This window comes from Sciurus vulgaris (genome assembly GCF_902686455.1).
Source record: "Sciurus vulgaris genome assembly, chromosome: 3".
Classification (NCBI taxonomy): domain Eukaryota; kingdom Metazoa; phylum Chordata; class Mammalia; order Rodentia; family Sciuridae; genus Sciurus; species Sciurus vulgaris.
Genome location: NC_136463.1, coordinates 6,668,480 through 6,682,795, shown reverse-complemented (window position 1 = coordinate 6,682,795; position 14,316 = coordinate 6,668,480). Strand labels below are relative to the sequence as shown.

The 14,316-nt window shown below is 55.7% G+C and overlaps 1 protein-coding gene across 1 annotated transcript in view; it reads right to left on the bottom strand.

Moving 5' to 3' along the window:
- The window catches only part of LOC306656602 (CMRF35-like molecule 2), a 195,625-nt gene that overhangs the window by 118,246 nt on the left and 63,063 nt on the right, over positions 1 to 14,316 (bottom strand). The window lies entirely within an intron of this gene.

The following is a 14,316-nucleotide window of genomic DNA, read 5'->3' as shown; positions in this document are numbered from 1 at the left end:
CATTTCCAGAATTAACATTTCCAGTTGTAATGTAAACACACACACACACACACACACAGGATTGAACCTGTCTCCAGTCCTTTTTTTAAAAAATTTATTTGTCTTTTGTTTTAGACAGGTTCTCACTAAGTCGCTGAGGCTCGTCTTCAACTTCCGATCCTCCTGCCTCAGCCCCTAAATTGCTGAGGTTACAGGCATGAGCACCACACCTGGCCCCACAGGTATATTTTTTCAGTTCCACCATGTTCCCAAAGACGTTGCTGGGGGCTCAAGTGTCCAGAACACACAAAGAAGCCGAAGGCTGGGTGCTCGGGCGGCTCGTCCGCTTGAGCAGAACCCGTGGCTTCTGCTGAAGGTCCAGCACAACAGGCCCAATGTGGGGACTAGTCCGCGATGGCTGTGAAGATACCCCAAAGTGTTGCTCCCTGAATCACGACAGCCTCCCTCCAGGCAGGCGTCTCCAGTAGGAGCCTGGGACGGGGGAGAAGGGCTTGCAGATCGCCCACGCGACATGGTTCTCCATAAGGACGGGGAGAAACATCAGGACCTCTGGAAGGAGGAAGAGGTCCAGGGTCCGATCCTTGCCATGGCCGGCGGCCCCTCCCCCACTGCTGACCCCAGACCCACAGGACGACACAGACGATGCAAAGCGACCTCACGACCTCAAACCAGGGAGGCGGCACCTTCCCACAGCTCCCCAGCGCCCGATGCAGGGGAAGGAGGAGAACCTGAGGACCCCAGGGCTGAGCCCCCTTTCTGCAGCCACAGAGCCTCTGGCCCCAGTCTCTTCCCAGTGTAGACGCACACCCTGCAGGCCAGGCGGGGAGCTGCTGGCGGTGGTGAGTGGGAGCCACTGAGTCCCGCAGGCAGCAGGGTCCCCAGGAGAGGTCTGGCGAGGACAAGCTGGGGAGGCTGTCAGCAGAGCTGTGCCCCCAAGACAGCGCAGTCAGAGCCCCAGCCCACCACAGGCCACGCTTCCCCTCCCGTCTGCCACTTTCTCCCCTGAGGAAGGCCGAGGGGGCCTCAGGGAGGATGTTGACCCGTGGGTGGCCGTCCAGTGCAGCCAGAGCCCAGGCACCAGGCCCTGAGAAGCAGGAAGCAGGTCTTTGTGGTCGTGCCCAGGAAAGGCAGAGGGACCCGACAGCTGAATGAGCATGTGATGGAAGCTGAGAACAAATGACGGCCACCAGGACCCTGCGCTTCCGCTGAGGCCAGGTGCACGCAACTAGGGCTCTCACACCTGCAAGATGCAGACAGACAGACAGACCAAGTCTGCAGGACACAGTGCCGGAGAGTGGACACAGTGCGGACAGCCTGAGGACAGAGGGCTCTGGTCTCTCTTCCCAAGGGGATGGGCGAGACCAGCGGGGTGGCCCAACCCCACCCACCCTCCTGCCCATCTCTGGGGTACAGCTCAGTGTTAGAGCCTGCCTGGCACAGCAAGGCCCCGGTTCACCCCAAGTACTGCACGACCAGACCAGAAACCAAAGGGAGAGACCGTGTCTGGGAATCAGCCCTGGCCTGGTGGACCCTTAAGGGCCTGGCCACCTTGAACCTGGGTTCTAGTGCACCCCTCAGTTCCCAAGCTCAGTCCACACCTGTGAGTCATGGTGGCCATAGCGTGTCCCCTCCTGTCCTGGTGCTGTGGTCATGATGGACAGAGAGGAAGAGGAAGCTGCAGAGCAGCAGAGACCCAGGACCCTGGCCATGCCAAGGCTTCCTGCCCGTAGGGCCCCTGTTCCACATAGCCCTGTCCCCTCACTCCACAGAGCAGCCAGGAAGGAGACCTGGCCCTGCTGGGCCTGCGAGCTCAGCAGGGGCTCCCAGGGCCAGCTCAGGAAGGGACCAGCACCTAGGACCTGGTTCCCCCTGCACAGAGGGCTCTGGCTTCCCCATGTCACGATGCAGAGTTGGGGACCTGCCCAGCAGATGCTGATTGGCAGGAAGGGGACGGGGTGTGTGGAGGCTCTTCCTCGCCTTTCCTCATCTCCAGCCTCCCTGTGTTCCCCTCACTCCCCAGGGCTCACACAGCCACCTTCTCAGGAGACACCCCTGCCTCAGGGCCACCCTCCACGTCCCTGTCCCTGGCTGTGCTTGTTTCTGCCTTTGATCACCTTCACCTGTGTGCCCTGCTCCAGGTAAGACTGTAAGACTTCAGGAAAGCAAGGACCGCAAAGGTCCCACAGCCTCGGGCTCATCCAGGGATTGGAGAGAGGGGTCAGAGCCCCACATAGTCTGGGGAGAGGGAACCAGAACTGGGCTGTAATGTTCAAATGGAGAAAGGACCGGAAAAGTCACGTGCTGTCCAAATGTGGTCAAGGATCTCTGTCCCCAGGCTGACCTGAGGCGACTTGGACCAGCAGAGAGGGCAGAGCACAAGCAGACCATGGAACACTGCTGGGGAGAGGCCCGGGCTCAGATCCAGTGCCCTGGGCCCTGGGTCTATGTCCTCTCTAACACCCTAGGGGGCTGGACCCCTGGGGACATCTGCCACATCTAGAGACATCTTTGGTGGTCACACCCAGGGTGGTGCTGCTGCTCCGGGCATCCAGCGGTTCAGATGGATGCTGCTTAGCGTCCTCCAAGGCACAGCCCCCACCACAAAGAAGGACCCTCCCAGATGTGTGGTGCTCAGGCTGAGAACCTGTAGCCCGACCGACCGCAGCCAACGGCTCCCTCACACCACATGGAAAAGCCAAGGACCGGAGGGGACCCTCCTCCGGGGGGCAGGGATCTGCCTCCTGACCCCTGTTTTGTGCAGGGCTGAGAGGTACAGGGATGAAGGCGGTGGCCACCGGGTCCAGTCCGGGAATGGCGGGGCAGAAGGTCTCAGAGTGTACAGCTCGTGAACAGTTGCAGACGCAGCCCTGCTGGGGATCCCAGGTCCAGGACTTGGCCGGAGCTGATAGAGCCAGCCCCTGGCCTGAGATGCCCCACTGGACAGAAGTGGCTCAGGATTGTGCAGTGCAGCCACGAGACTTCCAGTTCAGCCCTAGGATCTGACCTGGCAAAGGAGGGCGGGGACCTGGGCTCGCTCACTGTGCTGTCAGGACGGACAATCTTGGGAGTGGCAGTGGAGCTGTCCATCTTCTCTCGCTCCAGTAGTGACCTCAGGGGAGCTTATTCATCCAGGGTGTGCTCTGACCCTGATGGATCCCCAGCGCTCTCCTTGCACACAACTGGGCTGGTTCACACTGTGACCTCTGACCGGGTCCCCCGTGTCCCATCTTGGTGCTGAGCCTTCAGCCAGGGTACACAGCCCTTAGGCGGAAACTGTGTCTTCTGGTCCTCCTGCCCCAGATCTAGATGTGGAGGGGTGCACAGTCGTGGGTGCTGGGAGATGAGTGGAAGAGTGATTGGCTGGGACCTCTCTTCAACAGGCTCAGTCCTCCAACAGTAGTTGAACCTTTCCTACTCAGGTTAGGAAAGAAAGCAAGAGGATTCCTGGAACTCAGGGATGCACCTGATCCTGAGCGTCACCTGCAACCTTGCCTGAATGGAGGCCTGAAAGGCTCTGTGGGGAGCACCTGCCACTACTTTGCTCAGGGGTTTCCTCCCGGTGTCCACACACCACCTCCGTTCATTTCTGATCCTGCTTACATGCTTCATGGCGTTCTTCCCCTCCGACTTGTGCTTCATAATGTCTGTGTGCATTCCTTCCATTTCTCCTCTCTCTCCCCCTCCTCCTCTTCCTCCTCCTCCTCCAGGCTGAGACTTGAACCCAGAGCCATATTTATTCCTAGCTGGACTCGAATGCCACAATCAGGTCTTGACATCAGTTCAGCTCTCATTAAGTGTGTGCTGTTACAGAAAAGGACGAGGGGACACAGGATGGGGGCTGGTAAACCTGGAGGAATCATCAGACGTGTGTGACTCTCAAATCTCGGGTGTTGGCAAATTCATCATCGTTCCTCAGAACTGAAACTGATGGGCAGCCTCTGGTTTTCCTTTTTCTGAAGAAGCAAACAAGGTCTAACCCTTAAGTAGAAAAGTGAACTAGAATATCACCCAACATAATGTCATGAACTGTCAATTAATTTCCAAACTTGAGCTATTTCAAAATCCCACAGCCCTGGAATGGAGGCTATATTGGGTGCACATTGAGGAAAGAAGGAAGGGTCAGGCTGGGCTGCCCACGTTCTTCAGTATTAATCCTGACTGTCCTGCTGTCAAGACGCCAACACCAGTACCACTTTGTCTGCATGCAGAAGGGACTCATCGGACTTTGCGGGGGGGTCCTGGATACTGTTCTGAACTGACAGGGTCACCAACAGGCTCAATGTCTCCCTTTGGTCCACTGGTCTGAATGGAGGCTTGTGGAGATCAGCGAGCATGGAGTTTGACCTGGGCCTGTCTCATAGTGGACACAGTGGGCCCCTGACCTGTCTTAGTTCATGAACGCCGGATTTCATAATTGAATAGACAGACTCAGTAAATGGGAGAATGCGCACACTGCCTTCGGGAGTCGAGGGATGTGGGTAGTTACGGGAGTGAAGGACAAGGCGAGGTCACGGAACTTCCTCTTTGTGTGCACACAGCAATGCCCTGTTGCTGGTTGGACAGAAGACTCCACGGGCTCAGAGGTGTTGACGTGGGTCCAAGGCTAAGCAGGCAGGTGGGTAGGTGGTGCTGAGTGTAGTGGTACTTCAAGGAGTACCTACCTATGAGGTGCACCCCAGGAGGACAAGGAACATGCAAGAAAAGGTGCTCAAGAATCTTCTAGACAGAGTATTCTTTTTAAATTTTTAATGTTTTAATTTGTTCTCATTAGTTATACATGACAGTAGAGTGCATTTGAGCATTTTGATAAATCATACATAAATGGAGTATTCTCTCATTTCTCTGACTGTGCATATTATAAGATCACATGGGTCATGCAGTCATGTATGTTCATGAGGTAATAACGTCTGTTTCGCTCTACTATCCTTCCTACCCCCATACCCCTTCTCCTCCCTTCACCCCCCTCTACCTAATATAAAATCATTCTATTCTTCCCTAGCTCCCTCCTGCCTTATTGTGAATTAGCATCCACATATCAGCAAAAACATTTGGCCTTTGGTTTTCTGGGTTTGGTTTATTTCACTTAGCGTAATATTCTCTAACTCCATCTCTTTACCTGCAAATGCCAGAATTTTATTCTTCTTTAAAGCTGAGTAATATTCCATCATATATATATATATATATATATATATATATATATACACATATATATATCACATTTTTTTTATCTACTCATCTATCAAAGAGCAGCTAGATTGGTTCCACAGTTTAGCTATTGTGAATTGAGCTGCTATAAACACTGATGTGGCTGTGTCACTGTAGTATGCTGATTTTAAGTCCTTTGGGTATAAATGGAGGAGTGGGATAACTGGGTCAAATGGTGGAGGCCCCGAGCCTTACAGAAGAAAAAGGAGACAGAATATTCTGATAGATACATGGAGAGCAACACAACATTTATTAGCGAGAAGGTCATCCAACCCACCAGAGGGCCCGTCGCTGGACGAGGGTGGCACCAGTTCTCAGTCACGCTGGTGCTGCCTCCTCCCAGGGTGTCCCTGAGGCCTGTTCACCCAGAGGATAGCACTGAGCATGCTCAGGAGCATGAGCGCCAGAGGACCAGGAGCAGGAAGTGGGTGCTGCTGAACGGGAGCCTGTGGGTGACACAGTGACACACAGTAAGTCACCTTCCTGGTGGGGGGATGCTCTACTTTCCCCAGTTCCTTATGCCCAGGTTCTGGTGACACAACAATCCACATAAAGACCAAACCAGGACAGGTCCGCCCCGTCCCATGACCCTCAGATTCAGAATTGACCTGGAACGGAGGACGGTGGACTTAGGAAGGGCACAGCCATCCGGAGAATGACATGGGAGCCCAGGAACCCAGGCGGGAGGGGTGTCTGGAGAGGAATTGCTACTTCTCTACATTAGGGTCGGGGCACAGGGCTCCGTAACACGTGGTCCGTCTGGAGCCTGCCTCTGCACAGCACCGCCTCCGTCGGGAGGGCGGGGACCTTCTGTTGTACAGACAGAACCTGGTCCTGCCCAGCATCTCCAAGACATCAGCCTTAGAATCCTGGCAGCTGGTGCAGTGATGAATGACCCAGCTCAGCCATTGCCAGCCTCGGCGGACTGGGTTTGCAAGAGGCTGGCACTTGTGACCACGGCTGGTCTTTCCACGGTGAAGAGTGTCAGAGTCCCTCCGCCCCCTACCCAGCCTGGCCAGGTCCCGAGGCTCCTTGGCGAGGCACTGCACTCTCTTCCCTGTGCCTGGACCACCCTCTCCAAGTCCCTGGGCGCCTGGCCCCAGCCCCATAGACCTCTACTCACATGACACCTGGAAGACCCCATGGAGACTGGCCTAACGTGAGGCCAGCTGGTCAGCAGGCCTTCCCTGCACACACCCAGAGACATCAGTGGGGGCTAAACTCCCCACTCTTCAGTGGGAACCCATGAAGGGCACAGGGGAGAAACTGTGATTCAGAGGAACTCAGAGAAACCAGGGCACTTAGAATCACAGCACCTGGCGCCAACCTGCCCCTCAGGCAGAGGCACTGCGTTTGTTCTTACTACCTGAGGGAGGGTGCAGAGGAGCGTTGGGCTCCATAGCAATCAAGGGCCCATTTGTCCCCTGCCCAAGCCCTTTTAGGAGATTCTCTGGGTTTCTGATTCTGTGGTAAAAGGTGGCAGAGAAAAGTTGGCAGAGGTCACCTGGAGGGACTTGGCAGGGTCCCCCAGGAGACAGGGAGCCTTGCATGGGGCCTGGGCTGGCTCCTTTTTGGGTCTCTCTGGGGGCCATTCAGAAACCCCGGTACAATAGTGATGAGGCTGGTGCCTCAGGACCACCTGCAGCAAGCAGATGTCCACCTGGACGCAGGCTCAAGGGAGCCTTTGAAAGCAGGAAGCAAATGTCCTAAGGGTCCTGTTCGCACTGGGGGGATGGAAACGGGTCTGGTGAGCTTCAGAGAGGACACAGCCCCCACCAGGATTAGGAGGCAGCAAGGAGTCTGGGACTCGGAGTCTCCCCAACTTCCCCTGGAAATGTTTAGTCCTGAGACTCAGTGTGGGGCACATCGAGCTACCCCTCTGCTTGTGTGTTTGTGCATACAGACGCATGTGCACACTTACATGCTCACACACACGCACACACGCGCTGCTGGTTCCAAGTCCCCCGCCTGTCACTGGGGCTCAACTCTTCCATCCCGTGTCTTTCCCCAGGAACAGGATAACTACGAGATGCTCAGGCAGCCTGGTGCAGGTGGAGTGCGGGGCTCATCTGGGGACAGACACCACGACCTGGAAGGGGGAGTCATGCCAAGGTCCTCGTGCTCCTTTTACAAACACCCTGGTGTCGACCCAGCACTGGTAGGAGCCTGTCCCATTCACGCTGAGGCTCTCCAAGGTCATGGTGAAGGTGAGGTTTTCAGGAAGGTCCTGGACTCGGCTAGACTCCACTTGTTTCACCAGGTCTTTGGTCTTAATATTCCAGGGTGACAAGGTCGGTTCTCCGCAGCAGTATGCCTGAAATTTCAGTCGTATGCCTGAAATTCCTTCTCATAACGACACTGCACGCTCAGGGATCCCCCACGGTGCCCGTCATGGCGCTGGGGCAGAGCCGGGGAAAAGACCCTGGAAAACACAAGCTCTGATCCTGGGCCTCACAGAGGGGCAGGTCCCCAGGGCCCTCAGGTCTGGAGGACCCAGCACAAGGAGACTGGCCTTGCCACACCCAGGCGTCAGGACTGATGGGTGAGCGTTCCCTCCTCCAGAGGTGGGAACAGGCAGAGGGGTTGTCCACGGTGATGGAGAGGACCCAGGATGGGTGCCCCTGGTGTACACTTTGTGTGTGTGTGTGTGTATGTGTGTGTGTGTGCGCCTGCCTGTGATTGTATGACTGCATGTCTGTGCATGCACATGTGTCACATGTTGGGGCGTGGCTGTGAGAGCGTGTTGTGTGTGTCGGATCAAGACATCGTGCAGGTATGATCATGGCAATGACCATGAAGAGCAGCCCTCACCAGCACTGCTTCTGGGCAGAGTGCACATGAGTGGCAGTGAGGCCTGGCAGGCACTGGTGAGGCAGGTGCTGGCCAAACTCCAGCCCTCCCCCCAGGCCCCACTGACCTCTATGGGCATCTCCTTCCTGACTCCCGTCCACACCTGCTCCCTCCCACCCAGGACAGGGCTTCCCACGTCCAGGGTCAGCCTCTCACCTGGGACCTGTAGGAGGAGCAGAGCTGAAGACAGCCACCAAGTCGTGTCTCCTGAGGTCGTTTCTCCAGCACAGATGTCGCCTGCACGCTCACCAGGTCCAGGGGGAGCAGGTGGAGGCTCCTCACAGAGGGTCTATGCCCACTTTGGCTTTTTTGCCCCACTCTGCTTCCTGGTCCTCCCATCTCTGGTGATAACCTCGAGCTGGGGGTACAGGAAGCCCAGGGAGAGAGGCTGCCTGGGCCAGTGCAGATGCCCCCAGGCCCTGAAGCCCTTGTTGCCTCTCATTCCCAGGAACTGGGCACATCCAGGGCCCACACCTTTGCAGAGCTGCCCCATGCCCACTGCCCAGAGCAGTTGGACTCACAGTTGCACACGCAGCCGAGTCCAGCTGGGGCACTTCCTCCATGATGGGGCCTCCCCACCCTCTGTGATGAGTCGCTTCCTCGTGGTCTAGATGGACAGTCTTTGTGCTGGACTTCAGACCCATCCATCCTCCCTAGCTGGAATGGTGACCACAGAGGGGCCGTGTCCTTCCAACCTCAGCTCCTGATACCAGTGAGAACTCTGTTCCCTTAGCCCCCAGCTCTACCTCTGGCCTCTCACACCTGGTGGGGTTGAGCTGTGACCTAGACGCCTTCCTTGGGGCGCCATCTTGGTGCTAAGTCCCAGCCAGCATCAATCCCCCGGCTGCGGCTCTGGCGCCTCGTGCCCTACCTTCAGACCTAGGCATGGAGTGGCGGGCAGCTGGCACCATCCTCTGAGACCTGCTTCTTCCACTCTTATTTTCTCACCAAACACTACTGCCCAGTGAGAGTCAGTGCAGAGAACCAGGAACAGAGGGGTTCAGAGGCATGAGGGGTTGTGTGGGATGGCAGGAGGCTGACACTCCTCCCCAAATACCCAGAGAGCACAGGCTTATCATTAATAGGACGGCTTGCCAGATCCTTGGCTGCTGGCAAGCCTCCTGGATCTACAGTGGTACCCTGGCCTGTAGTGAGAGTGCATGGAAGGGGACAGAAGGCCCACAGGTTGGTGGACACACCTACATCCTTAGTCACAGTGTCTCTTAGCATCGCATTTTCCTGAAGGTGGAGGAGGCAGGTCAAGAGCCATCTTCTCAAGCTGGCCCTTGCTTAGAAGTTGCCCTGTCTGCGGCCCAGCCACATCCTGCTCACTGCATCTCACCCTGTGCACTCCTGGTCTCTCCTATCTCCCTTCTCTTATGTGCACGTACTGCTTTTGCATTTCATTCACAGAGTGGCCCTCGCTGTCCTCGTACAGGCACAGCACAGCTGTGGACTCCCAGCTGCTGATGGAATGAACCAGGCCCCCGGCTCAGCCCCACCTGCCTCAGAGGACGGGGTTAGTGAAACAGGCCGACACCCTGACCAGGCACGGGGAGGGAGGCAGAGGGGAGAGAGGGCTGAGCCACCAAGCACCTGCGCCCTGCCAGCTGCCAGGTCCTGGGCTCCCTGGCAGCACATTCGTGCTCTCTCTCCCTCTGCCTGGAGCGCTCCCTGCAGCTCCCGGTGCCTGGCTCCCAGCCCTGCAGGCCTCCACCCACGGGCCCTGGTCAGCGAGGCCTCCCCTGACCGTCCCGTGAGCACAGCAGCCCCACTCACCCCGACCGAGGGACAGTCCTCCTGCCCAGCTCCTCCTGCTCTGCTGCCTTTAGATGCCGTCAGTGCCCACCTTTCACCGCCCAAGTCCACCAGCAGAACACAGCTCAGCCCACGCAGGACTGTCTGGGCGGCGGCCGCTGTGTGCCAGTGCCAAGAAGAGCTCCCGGCACTTGGTGGGAGCCTCACAGTGAAGCTGGGGCCCCGAGGAGGGAGACCCGAGTGCCCCCCAGAGACCTCAGCACCTCCACCACCCAGAGGCCCAGCCCTGAGCATCCGCCTTACCCAGGCTGTCGGTGGGGACCGGGGCTGTCCTCTCTGGTGGTGACAGGCCAGGTGTGTGTTGACAGGGACGTGGGAGGGCCCTGGATGCTTGTGGGGCTCTCAGGGCTGGAAGCTGCGGTCAGGGCTGAGGGTGAAGCACAGGTCAGGGATGGTGACCACCGCTGGATCTCCTGCTCTCCGCCCACCTACCTCTGACGCACAGAGGAGGTCAATCTGGGCATGCCAGACAATGTCCTGAGTCCGGTACATCCTGTGGCCGCACTCAGGTCAGACCCTGGGATGCCCTTCCTACCCGCTCACCAGCTGCTCCAAGGCCAGTGTGCTCTTTTAGAGGAGGGGGTCATCCTGCTAAGCAGGGGATTTGAGGGTCTCTGAAACACAGATCCAAGCCAACTGCACACATATCACCTTCCTCCTCCACCACCGTCCCCAGCTGGGGACTCTTATAAATGAAGTCCGTATAAGCTTTCAAGTACAGATGTAATGAAAGTTTTAGTTTCTCTGGGATAAACACCCAAGAACACACTCTCTGGGTCACATGGCAGCTGCCTGTTTAGTTTTGTTAGAAGCAGTCAGACTTGTCCAGGGTAGTCGCACTGTCCTCTTCCTGCCGGTCCCGTATGAGGGGTCCAGTTTCTCCACATCAGTGCTGGTTTTTGGTGTAGTCGCGATTTTTTATTTTACACACACACACACACACACACACATGCACACACACACACATGCACACATGCACACACAGTGCAGATCCGATATCATTGTGGTTTTCCACATCAGCTTGCTTGCATTTTTAACACGAGGATTCTGATCACCTTACCACCGCTGCCGCCACCTCCCTCCCCCTCCCTCTCCCCCCCCTCTCTGCTATTTAGCTCCAGCTATTTACTTTCTCTGATTTGAAAACAATGCCCCAGCTGCTTCCATATACCCAAGGGAACCTTTTCTGAGTTTATGGTTTACACCTAGGAGGATACTTAGCCTGCCTGCAGCCCCAGGTGGCAGTGGCTTAAGTCTGATACTTTCGTGTACATTCCATCTTATTTCTATCTGGGGAGCCGGGGACACTGAAAACTACATACCCGACTCCTTGTAGATGGTGGCAGCTGGTGACAGTGGGACACAAATTGAGCTGTGACTTTGATATTTATATGAGGTCTGGCAGTGATTGCCTGGCCACTTCCCGGGATGGCCAGCTGCTGCCGCTCGCTGATAGGTTTTAGGAACATGGCCTCGCGTGAAGCAGAGGTCCAGTGTTTACGTCCAGCTTCTTGGGCGTCTTGGCTGACTTCCTGACTGGATCATGAACAGGGAGCCCGTTCTCTGGTTTCTAGTGGAGAACACAGAGCTCCTGATTGTTCTGGAAGCCATTCCAGGAGGTCTGGACTAGAAACAACTTTCTCAGCCTGTACAAAGCTTTTGTGAGCACCAACTCTACTTGCTGCTTAAAATACCAAAGATAACTGGAGGCAAATTAGGTACCACCTGTTTTATACTGCCTGTGTTCAGGAGGACCCTGGCCCCACTGCCATCTGATGCAGCTCTCATAGATGCATAAATGGGACTATGTTTCCCGAAAGTGGCAGGAAATGCTCGCGTCACCAAGGTAAGGTTATATAATAAGGTCTCCTGGGCTTCAGGGCAGCTGGGCGCTGGCCATCTACAAGGGCCAGAGGTGAGAGTAGGGAGATGCTGATGAGGAGCTGGATAGTGTCATTGAGGGTGGTGGTCCAGGACAGCAGGAGCCAGGGAGCATCGCTTAATCCTCAGAGGCAACACAGACATGATCGCAGCGAAGGCAGCCAGATCGGAGAAACTGCCAGAGGTCCTGACTCACGGAGATCCTTGGCAGTGGCCGACAGACCACAGTGTTCCCAGGGGCAAGAGAGATGTCACCAAAGAGATGCAGAGTGGGTGAGCAGAAGGGCTATTTTAGCTATTTTAATAGAAAAATCATGATTCCTTTGTTCAGACTTCAGACCTGTGACCGTTCTCCAGCTCAGAGTTATTGACCGACTCGAGTCTTGGTTTCCCTGGGGAAGCTCCCCATGAGGCCGCAGCAGGTATGTACAATAAGGATGCCCCTCCCTTAAGGGTCACACAGGCCTCCAGGAAGAGAAGGAAAGCACACACCATATTAGGGCTGCCGAGGTCCTTGGGACACTGGACACCAAGTCGGGGCAGTCACGGGCACTAGGGAACCAAGAACACCACCGTCTCAGTGAGGAGAGATCTCTGTTCAAGCAGGGGATGCCTGGCAAACAGGTGATCAGTTTTTTCCTGGCCAAACCATCTCTTAGTGACAGGAATGAGTCTGGGGTCTCCAGGCGTGGCCATAACCCAGATTCATGTTGGCATAATTGGGATAGTTTTTTTTGGGGAGGTGCTAAGAATTGAACTCAGGGAAATTTGCCACTGAACTGCATTACGCGGCCCCTTTTAAAAAATATTTACATTTGAGAAAGAGTCTTGCTAAGTCGTCCAGGCTTGTTGGCCCTGAATTTGCCATCCTCCTGCCTCAGCCTCCCAGGTAGCTGAGATTATAGGCAAGCACCATCATGCCCAGCAGGATAGATATGCCTAAAAGCAGGCAGAAGCTTCATGTGGAGTAAAATCCGTAATGGCAGAAAACCCCTGGAACTGTGCCCCTAACCACCATAGAGACGGCAATTTATAGGCCATCCCTGTTCTGAGCGCAATGGCAGAGACTGATGCCCCTTCAAGGGTTAAGGATGTAAGGGGGTGAGTTCTCATCCTCTCTCTGTTAGTCATGTATGATTTTTTTATACTTTATGATCCTCTAATATTTGGGGGCCTTGCCTGCAAATATGCCTTTTATCTGCAAACCAACCAATCCTGAATGCGCATGCCCACCTGGCTCCTTCATTAGGCTCCTGCAGTCTGGGACAATATCCCCCTGCCCTAAGCCACCCAGGGTCAGGTGCCAGACGAGGAGGGACCATCCCTGTGGCCCAGAGCCTGGCAGAATCATGGCGACTGCCCATTCCTCAGCCGGCTCGGTTGGCTCACCTTGCTTTGCCTCCTGCTCCCTGTGGCAACCACAGTAGAGGCTGCTGCCCACGCCTCCTCTCTCCCTCTGCCTCCTCTTTCCCTCTGCCTCCTGTTTGTCCCTGGAGCTTCCCCGTGTGACCCTATGTGACCTGACAGGCCTCCCGCTTCTAGGGACCTGTGAGTGCAAACTTCTTCTTTCCTGAAGGTCATTTCCATGTCCGCCTGCCTCACCACACCTGATCTAACCCAGTGCTGCACACCTACTTAAACTCCTGCGTAATTCGCTAGCCTTGCCCCTGACCACTCACACTTAAGCGCTCGACAGCCCCCTCACGGTTGTTTTTGGTGATGTGCTGTCTTAACAAGAACTGCCTCTGGCCCTCACGTGCTGCTGACTCTGACGTGGTTGTGTTGATGTGGTTCTTTTCCAGCCCGAGAGGGAGATGAGAAGTGCTTCGCGTTTACCTGGGAAGGTTCATAGTACACTTTTCAAGTCAATCACATCACATCGACACCTTTGTCACAATTCAGTCCAAGGGGACTTGATTAGACACTCCACAGACCACCACCCTGGTTTATTGTATTGATGATGGATGAGCGGGAGGGGTTGGTGGGCCTCTTTGTGGAGACTAGTACCTTCCAACCACGGAAATATTGCTCTGGATGATTCCACAGAGCTAGGAGTCTCAGTGGAGATAAGGATGCGCTGTGGCTTCCCTGGTGAGCCTCAGTATTGACAGTGGTGCTGACGGTAGGTTCTGGGGCCGAACACGCCATCCCACACAGACAGCTACCTGCCCTGCACCAGGTGCTCCTGAGCATGTAACTGCACAGAAAAGGCAGAAGGCCTGACCAACCCTACAGTTTGGTGGCTGTGACAGTAGCCCCGCACAGTCAGTAGAGTGACTCCAGTCACAGAGACCCTTGCCGTCTTGTGCAACTGGGCCTCATGGGGAGTTCCCCACAACCCACCGACCAAGGAGGAAAGCCAGTGTGACTTTGCGAACAGAGGCGCTTCAGACAGTGAGATTTCCCTTGTTCAAGATTCAAAAACAACCACACTCTTCTCAGAGCACTCAAGAGAAGCAAGGGAATGATTACCACAAGAAAAACGAAGATGCCGGCAGACTCTGAAAGTAGGAGAAAGATAGGAAGTTAGGGAGAGCATTCCGGGCTTCAGAAATCTCCATA